Source organism: Pelmatolapia mariae, linkage group LG4, assembly GCF_036321145.2.
Source record: "Pelmatolapia mariae isolate MD_Pm_ZW linkage group LG4, Pm_UMD_F_2, whole genome shotgun sequence".
In the NCBI taxonomy this organism is placed as follows: Eukaryota; Metazoa; Chordata; class Actinopteri; order Cichliformes; family Cichlidae; genus Pelmatolapia; species Pelmatolapia mariae.
In genome coordinates, this window is record NC_086230.1 from 9,664,145 (window position 1) to 9,679,974 (window position 15,830).

Consider the following 15,830-nt stretch of genomic DNA (forward strand, 5'->3'; position numbering starts at 1 on the left):
ATAATACCCTTTGTATCATATTTGATACATGAGTTTTTGAGACCTCTATCTCATCAACATGATCAATATTTGCCATAATTTCAAAATGTTATGGACAAAACTCTGCCTAAAATTAACATTGTTGTTAAAAGAAAAGTTGCCAAAACGCCCAATGTATCAAATGTGATAGAAAAAATATATAATAAATATATAATTAAAATATATCATACACAACATGATATAGCAAAAAAAAAGCAGATTTTGTTATAAGGGTTAATAAAAATCTCAGTTCCAAAAATCTGAATTTTTAGGCTATTTTTTGATAGGTTGGGTCTTACAGGGTTACTCCTGTTTTTTCAGATATTTTTTCAATTTTCTGACATTTAAGTCATAACCTAACCCTAAACCTAAGCAATGAGTATATGTTATTTTTATATACATTAACTTGTTCTCCCAAGTCTTGACAAATTTAGAAGAAAAAAATGACGTTTTTGCCTTTCTCCAAAATACAATTTTTAAAACAACTGAATTTATTGTGAACCTTTCATAGTGTCAAAAACTAAAATGGTTTAGTGAACTACAGAAACTGAATCTATTTAAACTCAAAACTGATGTAAGTTGTATTATTTTTAGCCATTTCACCTAGTTTAAATAATTACTTTAGGTATCTAATGTATCTACTTCAAACATTTATCAGTTTCATAACATACTACACTTTCTATGAATCTTCCCTGAGGTTTTCTGAGCTACAGACACCTGGTTTGGTGAAACTGAGGCCTTTGTGACTACAGGCCAAGAAGCATACTTCATCTCAAGAGACTGAGAACAAGAAATGATGAGAAAAGAACTTTAAAAACCGCAGTCATCTCTGAAGAAACAAACGATTTGCAGTAAAAAAAATATTTTTCTTGTTGTTTTAAAATGATAGCAAACCATAATTTTTCCTGACACTTATTTAGAGCCTCAAGTACAACTTCAAATATACAAAGATCACTCACCATGCCATTTACTAGTTCATACGAGAGCAGCCACTTAATAAAAACCATGCTCTCTAAGTAGCTGTTTACTGTGACTAATACCTGCAGTCATAACCTAAAACTAAACCTAAAACCATCTGCTTGTGTACCATCTGAAGAATGAAGCCTGACATCATCGCTTTGCCCTTTAGGAGACAGAAAACACAGAAGAAATTACCTCATCACATGTGCCTATGACAAAGGCCAGGGGGTAAAAACGTGCACTGAGCCGAGGAGCAGCTGCAGCATACAGGGTGGATGCCTTACTGGTAACAAAATATCTATAACACACATTTAATGATGACACGGGGACAAAACATGTTATTTTATTCTTATTTATTGTTTTGACATATGACTTGATCAAGGAAGCATCTGAATAAATTATGTTTTTAAAAGTGAAACTGAAAGGAACGCATCACACAACTACAAATCAGTGCTGGGAAACAGCAGCAAGTTTATTGTTAGACATCACAGAGGGTCTGTTTTGCTGTGGCTACATTAGATGCTTGCAGGTAAAGTCCTGTTTTTCTCACATGTTTAAAGTACTCTTGTTGAGTGCTTCTTTTTTATGTGTGAATAAAGCTGGTTCACAAAAACACGGTGATTAACTAAAAGCTCTAATGGATAATTACAGTGGTCTCTCTAAAAGCCATCCGCTCCGCAGAGATGACGGTTCAGCTTAAAGGACTTGGCACAGAAATTTACTCACACCTTGTTGACATGGCTCAGTTTTCACAGGTGGCTCAAACAGTCTTTAAGGTGTTATATTTCCCTAGAGAAATGTCCTTTTGTTGTGTACTAAAGCGGAAACTTCCTTTAAGTGACAAAAAGCAGGTGACAAATGAGTTTGTGCGAGTGTGTTCATGTGAAAACATTAAAAGGGGATTCTCTTTTCTCTCCATGGAAAACCAGCTTTGTTTAAAAAAAAGAATCACGGATGTAAATGTAGGGCAGATAAGATGCAACACAAACATTCAAGCTTAATGTATGCAGATATAACTGGCATCATCTCCCCTGTCAGTCAGGCTGCCTTTAAACTCGGGTCAAGGTTTGATTAATCATCCTGCCTGTGTTTTATAGTCTGAGACCTGATGCTCATCAGATTTACCCAATATTGGTTTAAACAGGCCCAAAAGTCCCATCAGACACTCACGCAACAGCGCGTAACCCCTCATGAAAATTAAAACCAAACACATGCTAACTACACAGCTTCTGAGCAACATCAGGTGTTTACAGGTTTAAACAGGGGAGGCGCATGACCTCATGTTTCTGAAATTAACACCTGATGGCAATTTGAACAGAACAATCCCAAAAAATTCAGCTTGATTTTGGATTTTTGTGTTTAAATGATGCATGCAGTACAACTGTGACGAGGCCAAATGGCAGTTTATGACCTAAACACCATGTGCCGGGTTAGTTCCCAGAAATATAAGTTCTGATACACAGAAATTATGTTTTGTTCTTCTGGCAGCAGCTTATTTTAAGATATTGCTGTATGTGTCTGCTAACGTTAAAAAAAAGAAAAAGAATAAAGCAACCTCTGCACCTGTCAACTGATGTGATCCAACACAAAAAGGCAGACAGGCTTTTTTTCTGCACTGTGTCTTTATAAGGTAACAGATGGGGCTGATGGAAGTGGTGTTTAGATGTGTGAGTGTGTTTGTGGACAAGCGACATATACACAAGCTATCAGTTCTGTCAGATGGAAAGGGAATAAAAAAATCTTGTTTGTACAGGAAAAAAAGGGATTGGCAGACACACACAACCTTGGACTTCCACTAGAGTCGCAGTCACTTCATTCTCTGCTTATCAGACATCTATTTACCCATCACACCTTTGATGCTCTCCTGTGATTTTTATCCAGCCATGTATTTTTCAGTCGACATCCTACACCTTTCAGCTTTTCCACTGATTGACAATCATTCCTTTAATCTAGTGTCCTCTTTCTGATTCCTTTCCTCTGTGAGGCCACACAAAATAAAGGTAACACTGACTTCACCTGCCAGAGGGGAGCTTTGCACAAAGCCTCATGTTCAAGCACACAGTGATCCATCAAGTAGAGAGTATGCAACAATATGTCTGCTGCATTAATGTTGGTATAACAATACGGCTACTCAGTGACACTAGATACATTTTATGTGTATCACCATTATTATTCACTTTTAGTGTCAGTACTGTTTATTAGCCATCTCCCACAGGCCACCGTTTTCCTCTCAAGAAACCAGCAAAACTGGATTTAGAAATCTTTTAAAACAATATTTATTTGGTCTGAATTTTTGATAACAGTTAGAAATTGTTAAGATGAACCTGGATTGATCTTAAGGAGCTGTTTTTGTTGTTTGGATGCGTGTAGGTTTTAGGGCGCACCGACAAAATCTAAAAATGTGTGACCCCAGGAAGAACAGCTTCTGGACTGCTGCAGCTAATGGGGATCTTAATAAACTAAACTAAAACTGCCCACTTTGTCCAACTAATCTGATAAGTGCCTAGACTCCTGGAAGTCTAATGAGTGATAAAGCCATGCATGTGGCGCTGGTGTGTTGATAATTTTATCTATATTTCCATTGTGTATCCACCTCTAGTGCAGAATCAAACTACAAATGGAGAATGTCCCTCTAAAACGTGTGCCTCAATGCTGCAACCAGCACATTTCAAAAGGTGAAACTTTTACTTTGAAGTTGAACATTCTGTTTTCACAGTTTCACTACTGCTCATAATGTAGTCTGCAGTCAAGTTCGTGTTTTCCATGCAAACTACAGGATACAATGTGTCAATGACCAAAGTAATCACAAGGTGGGTTCCACTGAAGCACTGTATACCTCTTTGCAACCAATTTTCACCTTCTGACTGCCAGCAACCATTCTCCAACCAGGTGAGGAAGTATGCCTTGTAACCTAGCAACTGGTAGTTTCGCTGACTGCTCTCTAGGCCTGTGTGAGTTGGGGCTGCACTGAGTGTTAAGACTGCATGTAGTAAACTGTTAGAAAGATTATGTGCATACTGTTTAGTAGTCTATTTGTTATAACGTATGTTCATTGTTTCACTGTAAATGAAATTTTTGCGCTTTTGTTACATTTTTGTTGTGGTCTTCTATAAAAATCACCTGAAACAGTTTACTGTGACCTGTGCTATCTGAATGAATTAGCGGGTGCATTCACCCTGCCTCTGCTGCCACCTTGGCCTTCTTGGCAGCTCCGGTTTCCTAAATCACCACAGCAACCAATGGCAGGGTCATATTTACCCAGGATGCCATGCTGGCTAGGCGTAGGTGGACCAGTCAAACTGAACATGCGCTTCCTTTCCAGTAGCTCATTACTGTCTCACTAAATCTTCACCCCCTTTGTGCTTCATTTTCTCTCGGTTGCTCTCATTTCCCCTTTTACCCCCCACGAATGCGGCAAAGCCAGATCACTCACACCACAAAAGAGGGGGAACTTGCTGGAGACAAAATCACTTTTTCACAGTAACAGATGTTTTTCATTTAAACACCTCATCAACTTAGCTTTTAGTTGCTTTAGTTATTTCCTCCACCACAACTCAAAGGTCATTAGTTGATGTTAATGTGAGTCGGAAATAAAATAGGCCGTTCATTCAGCTCAGCTCAGTAAAGGTAAATAATGAGTCAAAAAAAGCAGATTTTTATCAGTATCACTACAATGACATATGGTAGTTTACTTAGAGGTGAAACGCTTCAATACCAAAGTAGAAAGAAGAAAGCTAGAAAAACAAATGCCTGACCGCACTAAAAAAAATTTATTTGTTGTTTTCACGCACACAATGAAACATTTCTTTGCACTCCAGTCAATTTAAATATGTCCACAGTGCAACTTGAGGACGTATAATGTTGGCATTTGTATGCATGAATGTCGATTAACGTTCCTGTCTTGCACAGCAGGGTTTCCCTTTGCTGCTAATAATTTATCCCCCATGAGGATTAAACAAACCCTCATTCCACACATTCCAAAGCTTTGCCCCCCTCTCCCCTCCGTCTCCACAAAAGCCTCAGTCATTATCATAACCCCCCTATTATCAACCTTATTTAACCTTATGCAGCCTTAGCGCTCCTCTCCTGGGTCAAGTTTTCAGTTCAGTTTTCAAACTGTGAAATATTTTTTTTGACCCCACATTACTTTGGTTAAAAGGAGGCCCAAATATTAAAAGAGTCAAATATGGTCCATCTTTTGTTCTCAAAGCTCCATAACAGCACTGCTTGGAACACATAAAACATTATATAACCTTAAAAAAAACACCCTTGCAGTCATCACCTAAAATGATGACTTGTAGTTAGAATGAAAAGATAAACAATGAGACTTTCGTTTAAAGCTGTGAGTGAAATGGGTTTTCTTAAAATACTGGGCAGCCATGAGCATTACTCCAAGGGTAGAAGAAAATTTCTCATTTAAACTCCAATCTTCTCACCACAGCCACCAAAAACACTCCACATCCCAAGCTGAAATCAGACCTTAGTGTACAAAAACATTCTTAGTGCAAGAATCATAATTGTGCCCATTTATTGTCAATGGTCCTCAGCATTGTGGCTTCAGTCCAATGCAGCTCAAGTCTAAATCAACATAATGTGCTTACAACTGCTGCAAGCTGATGTTTTAAGTTTATGCACATGAACCAGACAGCTATCAAACACTGCGCACTTGTGTTCATTTTCAATAATCCAATACTTGCGGTCATCACGTTGACAAAACAGGCAAAGTTGACACCTCTTTGCATTCAATGCTTTCACACGCATTTTGACACAAATCACAACTTTCTGATTACGAATAAAAAGCAACGGAAAGAGTATTAAAACAGGGGGTCTTTGCAACTGGATGTAACACATTTTTTCCACCCTGAAGCACAAGCTCCCACAATTTGCTTCATAAAAGAAGTCGTAAAACGCAACTGCACACAGTGAAAATCATAGCACCATGGCAACCACTTCACACACATTAGAAATCCTGAGTGACGGCCAGTGAGCTGCTCTCTCATAAACTGTTATATGTTGTGGGGATTACTCATGCACACTCAACTCCCTGCTCACAACAGATATGAAGGTAATATAAAAATGGAGCTCTGATTACTCATAAAGGAGCAGAGAGAGAATCCAGAGCTACTTGAAACAAAAGAAAGGCTCTGGCTGTGTGTGTGTGTGTGAGAGAGAGAGAGCGCTCATTCACATTCCCAGACAGTGGAAGTAGCAAACAGTCAGTGTGATCTGGGGAGTGTCTGTGGGTACCTGCAGTGTGTAACTGTCACTTGGAAGCTTCCTAACGATTATGAGAAGCACACTTAACACAGTTAAGTAGATGATTAAGGAAGAGTAATATGTAATGTGCCACATCCTCAAATAGCAACTTCGATAAAACAGACACATTTAGACATTATATATTATCTAAAAGGCAGTTAAGGTAGTAAAAACACTCACTTAACACAATCTCTGGTGTGGAATGGAGTAAAGAAGAAAAAAGAAAGAAAAACAACACACTAGGCCACAAAGTCAAGCCAAGAAAATACATGAAATCATCAGGGTTACGTTATCACATATTCCCTCTAAACGTGTGTTCGGACAGAAAGCGAAGTGAATGTTCGTTCTGAGCCAAAAAGAGCGCTGAACCTTTTTGAAGTCTGTGTGGATTGATCCAAGACAACCAATAAACCAAATGTACAGATGTTAGCTGTAAAGTAGCTAGAGACAGACGCACCAACAGTGTGTGTTTGTGTGTGAAGGAGAACTGGACTGTTTTCGGGGGACTTTAGACTCTGGCTTATCTCAAATTTTAAGGTTATTTCCATCCTAATTCCTTTTATTTCTGTATACATGTCAAGCATTTAATGTTATATTTTAATGTTTAATGGTTATTGATTTGAATGTTTAGCGCAGCAGTTTTCACCTCAACTTTGTGCAAATGTTCACCTACTCTTTTTTAACATAATGACAAAACTTAAGAGCACAGAACAATAAGAGAGGAAGTAAACACAAGATTTAATCACGACTTCCTCAAGATTTCAAGGAATTATAAGAATTTCTTCACTAAATGCTCACTTTACTGTTACAACTGTTCAACTGCTCGTTAATATAAATATCTAATCAAGCAAACAACTCAATGTATTTAGGCATGAAGAAATGGTCAACACATCTAGTTAAAGTTCAAATCCAGCATGGTGAAGGGACTTTGAATGTGGCGTGGTTGCTGGAGCCGGATGGCCTGGCCTGAATACTCGAGAAACTGCTGACCTACTGAGATTTTTCCACTTAACCATTTCTAGGGTTTCTAGAGAAAACACCTTGTTTTTGCCAGAAGTCAAAAGAGAATGTCCAGACCGCTTTGAATTGATAAGAAGGCAACAGTAACTTAAACATTCACTGGTTACAGCCAAGGTAAAAGAAGAGCATCTCTGAATACACCTTGAGCTTTGGAGCAGATGGGCCACAGCAGCAGAAGACCACACTAGGTGCTGCTCCTGTCAGCTAATAACAAGAAACCGAGGCTATAATTCAAGAGGCTCACCAAAAGTGGACAATAGAAGGTTGGAAAAACATTCCCTGGTATGATGCAACATTCAGATGGTAGGGTCAGAATTTGGCAACAACATGAAAGCATGTTGTTGCCAAACACGGCCTAAACGGCCTTGTATCAACTGTTTAGGCTGGTGGTAGCTATAATGGTGTTGGGGATATTTTCCTGGTACACTTTCAACCCCTTAGTATCAACTGAGCATTGTTTAGACTCACAAATCTATCCGAGTATTGCTGCTTACTGTGTTCCTCCCTTTATGACAATGTAGTCATATAGTATCAACTGAGCATTGTTTAGACTCACAAATCTATCCGAGTATTGCTGCTTACTGTGTTCCTCCCTTTATGACTACATTGTCATAAAGGGATGGTTGATGCAGTGTATCCGTCTGACGGCTGCTTCAAACAGGATAACACAACACATCATGTCACCAAGCTCAAAGCACAACAAACTGGTTTGTTAAACACGAGACTGAGTTTACTGCATACAAATGACTGACAAAACTGCAGCAACTGTGATGCTACCATGTCATGGACCAAAATTTCAGAGGAATGAGTCCTCTGAATTCTGACATATTCCTATTTCACAAGCAAATAAGGCAGTACTAGTACCCAGTACAATAAGTACAATAAGTAGTACTAGTACCCAGTACAATAAGTACAATAAGTAGTACTAGTACCCAGTACAATCAAGATATACCTAACAAAGTGTCCACTGAGTGTTTATTGACAGTATTGTTTACTGGATGGGTATAGAGCAGAGTAAGCTGCAGTGAATGGATGGTGGTTTAACAACATCCCACTAACGTTGTTAAGACACTGATGTAGTAAAATTGTGAGCTCTGTTACTATTTGGCATAAAACCAAATTGTTAACAGGCACTGAAAAGCTTTATGACTCTCAGCTAAGGACAAAAAATGCAACATTTAAAGACATTCCAGATTATATTTGAGCTACTGCCGTGTTCGTTTCTTTACATATGGCCATTTGTAACTGCTGAGTGACTAAACAGCTCAAGTGCATTTCTCAATGTAATGCTGTTGAACCAGCTGCCAGTTAGGCATTCACAAGAACAGAAGGGCAGAAAGCCCCACCGAGATGCCAGGGCCTTTGCAAGTACCAGTCAGTGTGAGTGTGTGTGTGTGTCCTGGAATTTGATTGCTCCTGGTTTCCCTTGATTCCAGCACTGGGGCCTCTTGGGTGTGGAACAGGCGTTGTTTTTAGCAGGCTGGTGGTGCAACAGAGGTGGCATTAAAGGGAAATGAGGCCTGCTTTCCTACTCAGAAACTGATGTGCTCCATCATCAACTAAACACAATAATAAAACCCTTCTCCATGCCAGGAAAAACAATTTAAAATGTGCCAGTGAGACGCATCATTTTCACACCATCAACAAATGAACAAAAGGGTGGAGACTATACTAGATCCCATTGACAGTCACAGGACATTCCCCTGTGCATCTGGCATACGCGAATACTTCCCATGAGAGGGAAGAGAGTAGTAAGAAAGAGGACGGTGTGGTGCGATGCCACCAGATAGCAGAATGAAGAGGAGGAAACTGAGATAGGAGGCAGACAGAAAGAAAAACAGTACTGAAACGGGAGCTTTCCAGCTTTAAATACTGACTCGCTTGCAAACGAAATCCTAAGGATGTTTCTGCGTCACTCGTGGGATAGTGATGACAGTTGGCAGCTGAGATCACAGACAGAAATAGATTGTCTCCACCCTCTTGGAAATAACACCAGTGTGTGAGGGACCACCTGGGAGTGGCAGAGGAGGTGGTTTTATCATCATTTACACCTTCAGCTTCCTTTTCTGGAGCATGTTAGGCTTTCCTCTCTCTCTCTCTCTCCATGTCTTTCTTTCTCACACACATTTTAAACCACAAAGATCTATTTTTATTTTTTATAAAGTGCTAAATCTGACCCTTTTCTCCATTACCTTTGGCATTTTTCCCTTATTAGACATACATATAGTAAGGAGTGTGAGGACACAATGGGAAAGAGTGGAGTATGTAACTACATTTGTGTGGCACGTGGCTTATCTACTTTGGGATACCGGCTGATAAGAAGTGTGTTCAACTGTCTTTGGCATGAAAGGGGGAATTTGGATTTTCACAACAGCCACAGGTTTAAGATGAGACAGAGCTGCAGCTAACAATTATACCATTTTTCAAACACACTACTGGAAACGGAAGGACAGAAAATCTACAACCCTTTGTAAACAAGATTCTTGGGAATAATACCCACTTAAGCTAATCTCATAGAAAGCCTTTTTCATGGCAATATAAAATCTATCCATCCACCTCAGCTTATCCAGTTCCAGGTTACTGGAGCCTATCCCAGCTGTCATGTGGCAGGAGGCAGGGTACACCTTGTATTATTCACCAGTCTAACAGAGACACACTCACATTCGCACCTGCTGCCAATTTAGAACAGCCAGTTCACCTAACATCCATGTCTTTTGACTGTGGGAGGAAGTCGGAGAACTCCACAGCGAAAGGTTCCAGCCAGCAGATTCAAACCGAGGATCTTCTTGCTGTAAGGCTAACCACTGCATCAACATATCAACCTATAAAATATACACTATTATTATTTATTAGATTACCTAGCAGGCATATTAAGACTGATATATCTAAAGCATTTTAGACTGTATCGACAGACAGTATCAGTGGGCGCTCATACTAAGAGCCAAAAAAACCTGAACCCCAAAAACATTTGTAACACTGCATGGCTGTCTGTGAAAAAATGGTTAGAGGAAGTCTGAGAAAGTGTTGCATATGATTGGAATGTAGAGACTTCTGCATGTCAAATTAATATTCTCGGCCCCACGTCCCGTCCGCTTGGGTTCGACATGTAAAGCCTGTGTTATTCTGTCTGAGCTGTACTCCACAGAGAGTAGGCTTCTGGAGTCTTTCCTATGTTGAGTCCCACAAAGCACATTTTTCAAATGCTTCAGATGCAGGGGTGAAATGAGTCTAGAAGAGAAAATGAGGGGTATCGAGATAGACAGAGAGATAGAGAGAATGTGAGAGAGAAAGGAGTTTACACCCAGTTCCCACATGTTTCTCATGAAGAGGTGCTGGAGTGGTGTGGAGCACATCTGTGGGCGATCTGATGATCCTCTATCGTGTATGATCTAAATTTGGCATCAGCTTTGAAGAGTAACCATTCAGATTATTAAATAAATAACAGCGCTGTCCAAACAGACCATGACGAATGAGGAACAGCAGTTTACAGATCAACATCCTTTTGCAATGGTATCAGAACATAAACAGGATGAAGACATCTGTAAATTGAACCTTTAATTAAATTGAGTTGAAATGAGAAGCACTGCATCTCAGCATCCATGGACACAGCTAATCCTGTGCTTACATGAATTCACCTAAATATGTTTTGTTGAATGATTGCAACCATAGTATGTGTTGATACATGCTCAACCATTCAGGTGGGTAAATCCCAAAAAGTTGATCCTGTTCATCTGGTTGTAGACTTTTCAGTGGGGGAAACTCATCCAAGTGACTTCTTCAGTCTTAGACTGAAAACACTACGTCCAGATGAACAGAATCAACTTTGTGGGGCATAGTATGTCTATGAAACATGAACTACCTGCCTATTGGTGATTGGAGTCTGCATCCTGAAGCCTCTGCTTTGGTATTTTGGCTGCTGCCATGTTGGTTTTGGAAACAGGAGTGGCCATGTTAAGTTTAGTGCCCAGTAACAACCTGTTAGGATAATAAAGTTTCACTTAACCAAAACTAGTCACCTGTCAACCAGGCTTAAAGTTGTAGGCCCATAATAATATGTAAAACATTAGGCTTTAACGAATTTGAAAAGGATAAATTATTAAAAAAATTATCCCTTGATTCAGTTACATGCTATTTTCATGAGTCTGGTCAGTTTAACATATGAGCCGTTCCATCTCAAATCAACACAGGCCTTCTGCTCGACCATCTCCAATTTGCATAAAAAAATTTTAGTTACAAAGTTTGAACATTTACAATTATTGATATAAATTTATGCATTATATATCAATACTATTAAAAAGATATTTTTTGAAAAATGGTCTGTTGACCCACTTTCAGGCCTTTTTTTGTACACTGAAATCTGAGGCAAGAATATCTTGAAAACTATTAAAGATAAAAGCCTGAAATTTTCATTGGCCTTTATTGCTATCAAAATGAATCAGAATCTGTAATTTGGGACAAATACATCAAAAAATGTTTCAGTACTGGCTAAAACTAAAAAATAGAACAACAGCAGATAGCTTAATTGGCATAAAAGTTTAAAAGATCTTTAACTATAACTGAGAAAATCAGTTTGTTTTGTCATTCATTTCATTTCATTTTTATTTTATTTATATTTTACATTTATTTGTACTTAAATAATTTTTTTAATGAATGATGGTCAAATATGATACTTTGTAGAACTGCTTCAATTTGTATTTCATATTTTAAGTAGCCAGTACTTGAGATATATATCCTGACTCATTTTGACGGTAAGAAAGGCCAGTGAAAATTTCATGCTTTTGGAGATATTCATATTCAAACACTGCCTGAAAATTCTATTTTGGAAAAAAATGGTCCAAGCGGGTTGACAAAAGAAAACACAATACATTAACACTACATCCATACACATGGGATACTACATGGAGTAGAGAGACATAGCAACGCTGAGACTTAATCTACTTTTTTGGTTCAGTGAACACAGTGGCCATACCAGACAAAGTACTAGCGCTGTCAAATAGCAGAAACACACAGTCATGTTCCCATTTCCAACAATAGCAAATGAGGGTGGGGTTCAGTCTCCTCTTCTGATATGCTCAGTCACTATTTAGATCATCATACATTGACTAAAACAAGATTATCGCTGTTCTAGTGCAGAGTACAAATGAGAAACCTGCGATTTTCTCTGAAGTCCAAAGGTAATGTTTTTAGTGGACCAACCTGCCTGTTTACTATTAAAACCTCTATTGCATAGTAGGGAACATAATATAAAATAACTAAGACGTTTTAAACCTTTCTTCTTCTTCTTCTGTGGAGCATCAGGGACAACTCCCTCATGATCATCATGGCTACCCACTGTCAAAAATCCCTCAAAATACTATCCACATTATCCCTAAGACAAATTTGCAAGACAGTGGACGCACTGAGCTGCATAACTATAGATGTGACATACGCACAGGTTTGTTTTTCCCAACAGAGCTTAAGTGCTGCATAACAGTTTGCCTACAGTGAGCATAAAATTAGCCTCGTCCTGTTGGGTGTTGCCTTTACACCAAATGAAAGGGGAGAGAATGCAGTTGCGGAAGATATGGCAGCAAGTATTTGGCAATGTAATCGATTGCAGATGGCAGCCGTGGGGGGGCTTGTTTGGTCCACAGTGGTTCTTTGTGATGGCTAGGCCTGCCATAATCCAGCAGGACAAGGCGGTTTTCACGTGTTTGTGTGTCTGTTTATGCTGGTACCTCTGATATCATAGCGCTAAGCTCTGCAGCCCCACAGGAATTCCAGACACACAGGGGGGAGCAGGGATTCAGTCATAGGGAGGAAAATGTATCAGTGTGATGATGACTGACTCTGATAAAAACGAGTGAAAGAACATGTTTAAAAAAATACAATAAATCTGAAAATGTAACAAGGTTAAGCAAAAATCTAGTGGGTGTAACTAATATAAGTCAAACTTAATGCTGTGCAACAGCAACAAGTAGAAGTGGAGTAAATTCTCAAAAGAGAAATTATGAGAGTAAATGTTAACTCAAAAATGGAAAAAGTGATTTGCAGCCTTGTACTGTAGCTACACTGCTGTGCATATATTTACCTTACAGATCAGTAAATATGCACATGTAATCAGTTGCTCATTAAACCCAGTGACAGAGCGGATGAAGCAGTCAGCATCTTTTCTCTCTTGTCTTCAGAGGGTTATGAGTTTATGTCAGAGAGAGAGCAGTGACGGCAGGTAATCGTATCTGTACTGCTGAGGCTTCTGGCATCAGTGCTATGCTTCTCTGATGACAACACTATCGAAGAACGAGGGGAATATATGACAGTGACTCCACCTTAAATCATCTCCTCACCACTCTTTTCAAACATTGGCACCGTGTTCGGGCTGAGAGTGTTAGCTACACATAGTAGACTAATGCCTAGCTCACGTAGATAGTTATACATTTGGGGCTTGAAATAAATACAGAGCTATAAAAACTAGAGATGCATAGGTAGGCCAAAAACAGGACTTTCACCCAGACCGAGGTAGTAATTGTGTCAATGTTTTCCAGATGCTCTTTGGTTATGTTTAGTCAGCAAATCTATTTGGTTAGGTTTAGGAAAAGATTATCAAACCCAAGAGGTTTTGGTATCCCCAAAAGGAAATCCACAAAACTGTAATAAAAAATATTTGAACCATTTTAAGTAGGGATCCATTTACTCAGGCATATGATGCATCTACATTCCTGCAAAATAAAGGCTAAAAAGCTCAAAAAATATCCTTTTAGAAAAGTGACACTATGGCACTGGGCAATAAAACACAATCCACAATTTCGTTGTACATGTACAATGACAATAAAGGGCTATTCTATTCTAAATCAGTGCGATAAAGTCAAATCAGTGAACTAAGCAGAAATAATACATTTATTCTTCTTAACATACACAGTTAAGGAATTTTTACATTTCTACCAAGACTCTGAAGTCCATCAACTTTTAGTTAAAAAAAAGAAGCCGTGTCAGACACCAAGGATACCAAGATGACTGACAGAGAACAGCTTTCCGGACCTTGTCCCTGTCCAGGTTAGGTAGGAGTAAACTCTAAGTGTTTACACATGGAGGGGACTGTAACCATAAATCAGAAATGATGTATGACCCCCAAACAGAAAAATGATTTTATCCTCCACGAACTCCGCAGCTGCCTGTCATTAAAGACTCATCCCCTCACATATATTTGTGTGTGTGTGTGCATGTATGAGTCGGAGTATATTTGCAGTACACTCATCCAAGTATGCTGTTTGAACAAGCTTCACCCTTTCCCTGGAAGTTATAGCTTCAGTATGTTCAGAGTACAGACAGTCATTTTGACAGTCATTTTGACTGTCTGTACCCCCCGCTCAACCACACACACACACACACACACACACACACACACACACACACACACACACACACACACACACACACACCTGTCTTGTCAGTCAGATCTTGGGTGTGCCCCTCACCAGCCCGCCACTCGAGCCCTCACTGCCCCAACAAGTGGCCCCATTTCCCAGGGAAGAACTCTGTACTCCAGGCCTCCCTGCGTGCACCCACACACACAGGGCCCTGGTCCCAGCCCCCTTCAGACTGCACAAAGCCCCCATTGTGAGGCACAATGCTAGCCACCCCCTCTGCCTTTCCCCTGTACCCTCTACTCCGTTTTCCCCATAAACTCTGTCGCTTCTGCCCCTTCTTCCTTTTTGCCCATCTCCATCACTGACTCCCTTTCAGTCTTTGCCGTCTTTCCTCTTCCCTCATAGTTATTCCTCCTTAAACTTTGCTACCCATCCTGCTGATCCTGTCTGTTGGGCTCTGCCATCTTTTATTCTTGTGCAACCCTTTCCAAGGATCCCCTTCAAAATTAAAGCCTTTATTCCCCCCCCCCCCCTCCAACTCTTTCAGCACAGCCCACCTCCTTCACATCTCTGTGTTCCAAGACATTTTCCACTTCTGTGACTGTTTTGTTACCTCTGAATCTTCCTTCTCTGCTTTGCTGGGGAGATATTTCATATATAGGTGTATCTGCAACTCTGGGGAGGAAGAGAAATTAAACATATACCACGACAGCACTTTTTCCAGTATCTGCAGACCTGTTTTTAACAACACTACATGTGCTTTGGATACACATTTCAAAACAACAAGTAAAACACACTGGGGCGATAAGGTTAAGACATTATCAAAAAATATCCTCACACAGCAGGAGATGGTTCTCATCCTCTGTGTTCTCATTAATTGGACAAACTGATTAGACTTTTTCCAGCGTTGTTGTAACATCAGCACAAATCAGTGCAATATAACATCACACAGATGTACTGTACTGGGAAGATGGCAGATTAAAAACCTAATTAATGTCTACTATGACTTCAGACATTTGTGTTCTCACTTGCACCTCTGCTGGGAAATGACTAGGCAAGTTCAGGGCTGCAGTGCATGTGTATACATCACAGCTATATTTAGATGTCCCACAGTTTGTCTTACAGAGCTTAAAACCAATACAGCTGCAGCTGTGCCTCATCAAGTAAAGGGAAAATTCCTCCTAAAAAAAGGGTAAAGGGTAATGCACCTAAATGTCATAGTTAATTAAG

General features: G+C 39.5%; 1 protein-coding gene across 2 annotated transcripts in view; it reads right to left on the reverse strand.

The window, feature by feature from the left end:
• LOC134625947 (myosin-10) overlaps positions 1 to 15,830 on the reverse strand; it is a 62,567-nt gene that overhangs the window by 30,428 nt on the left and 16,309 nt on the right. The window lies entirely within an intron of this gene.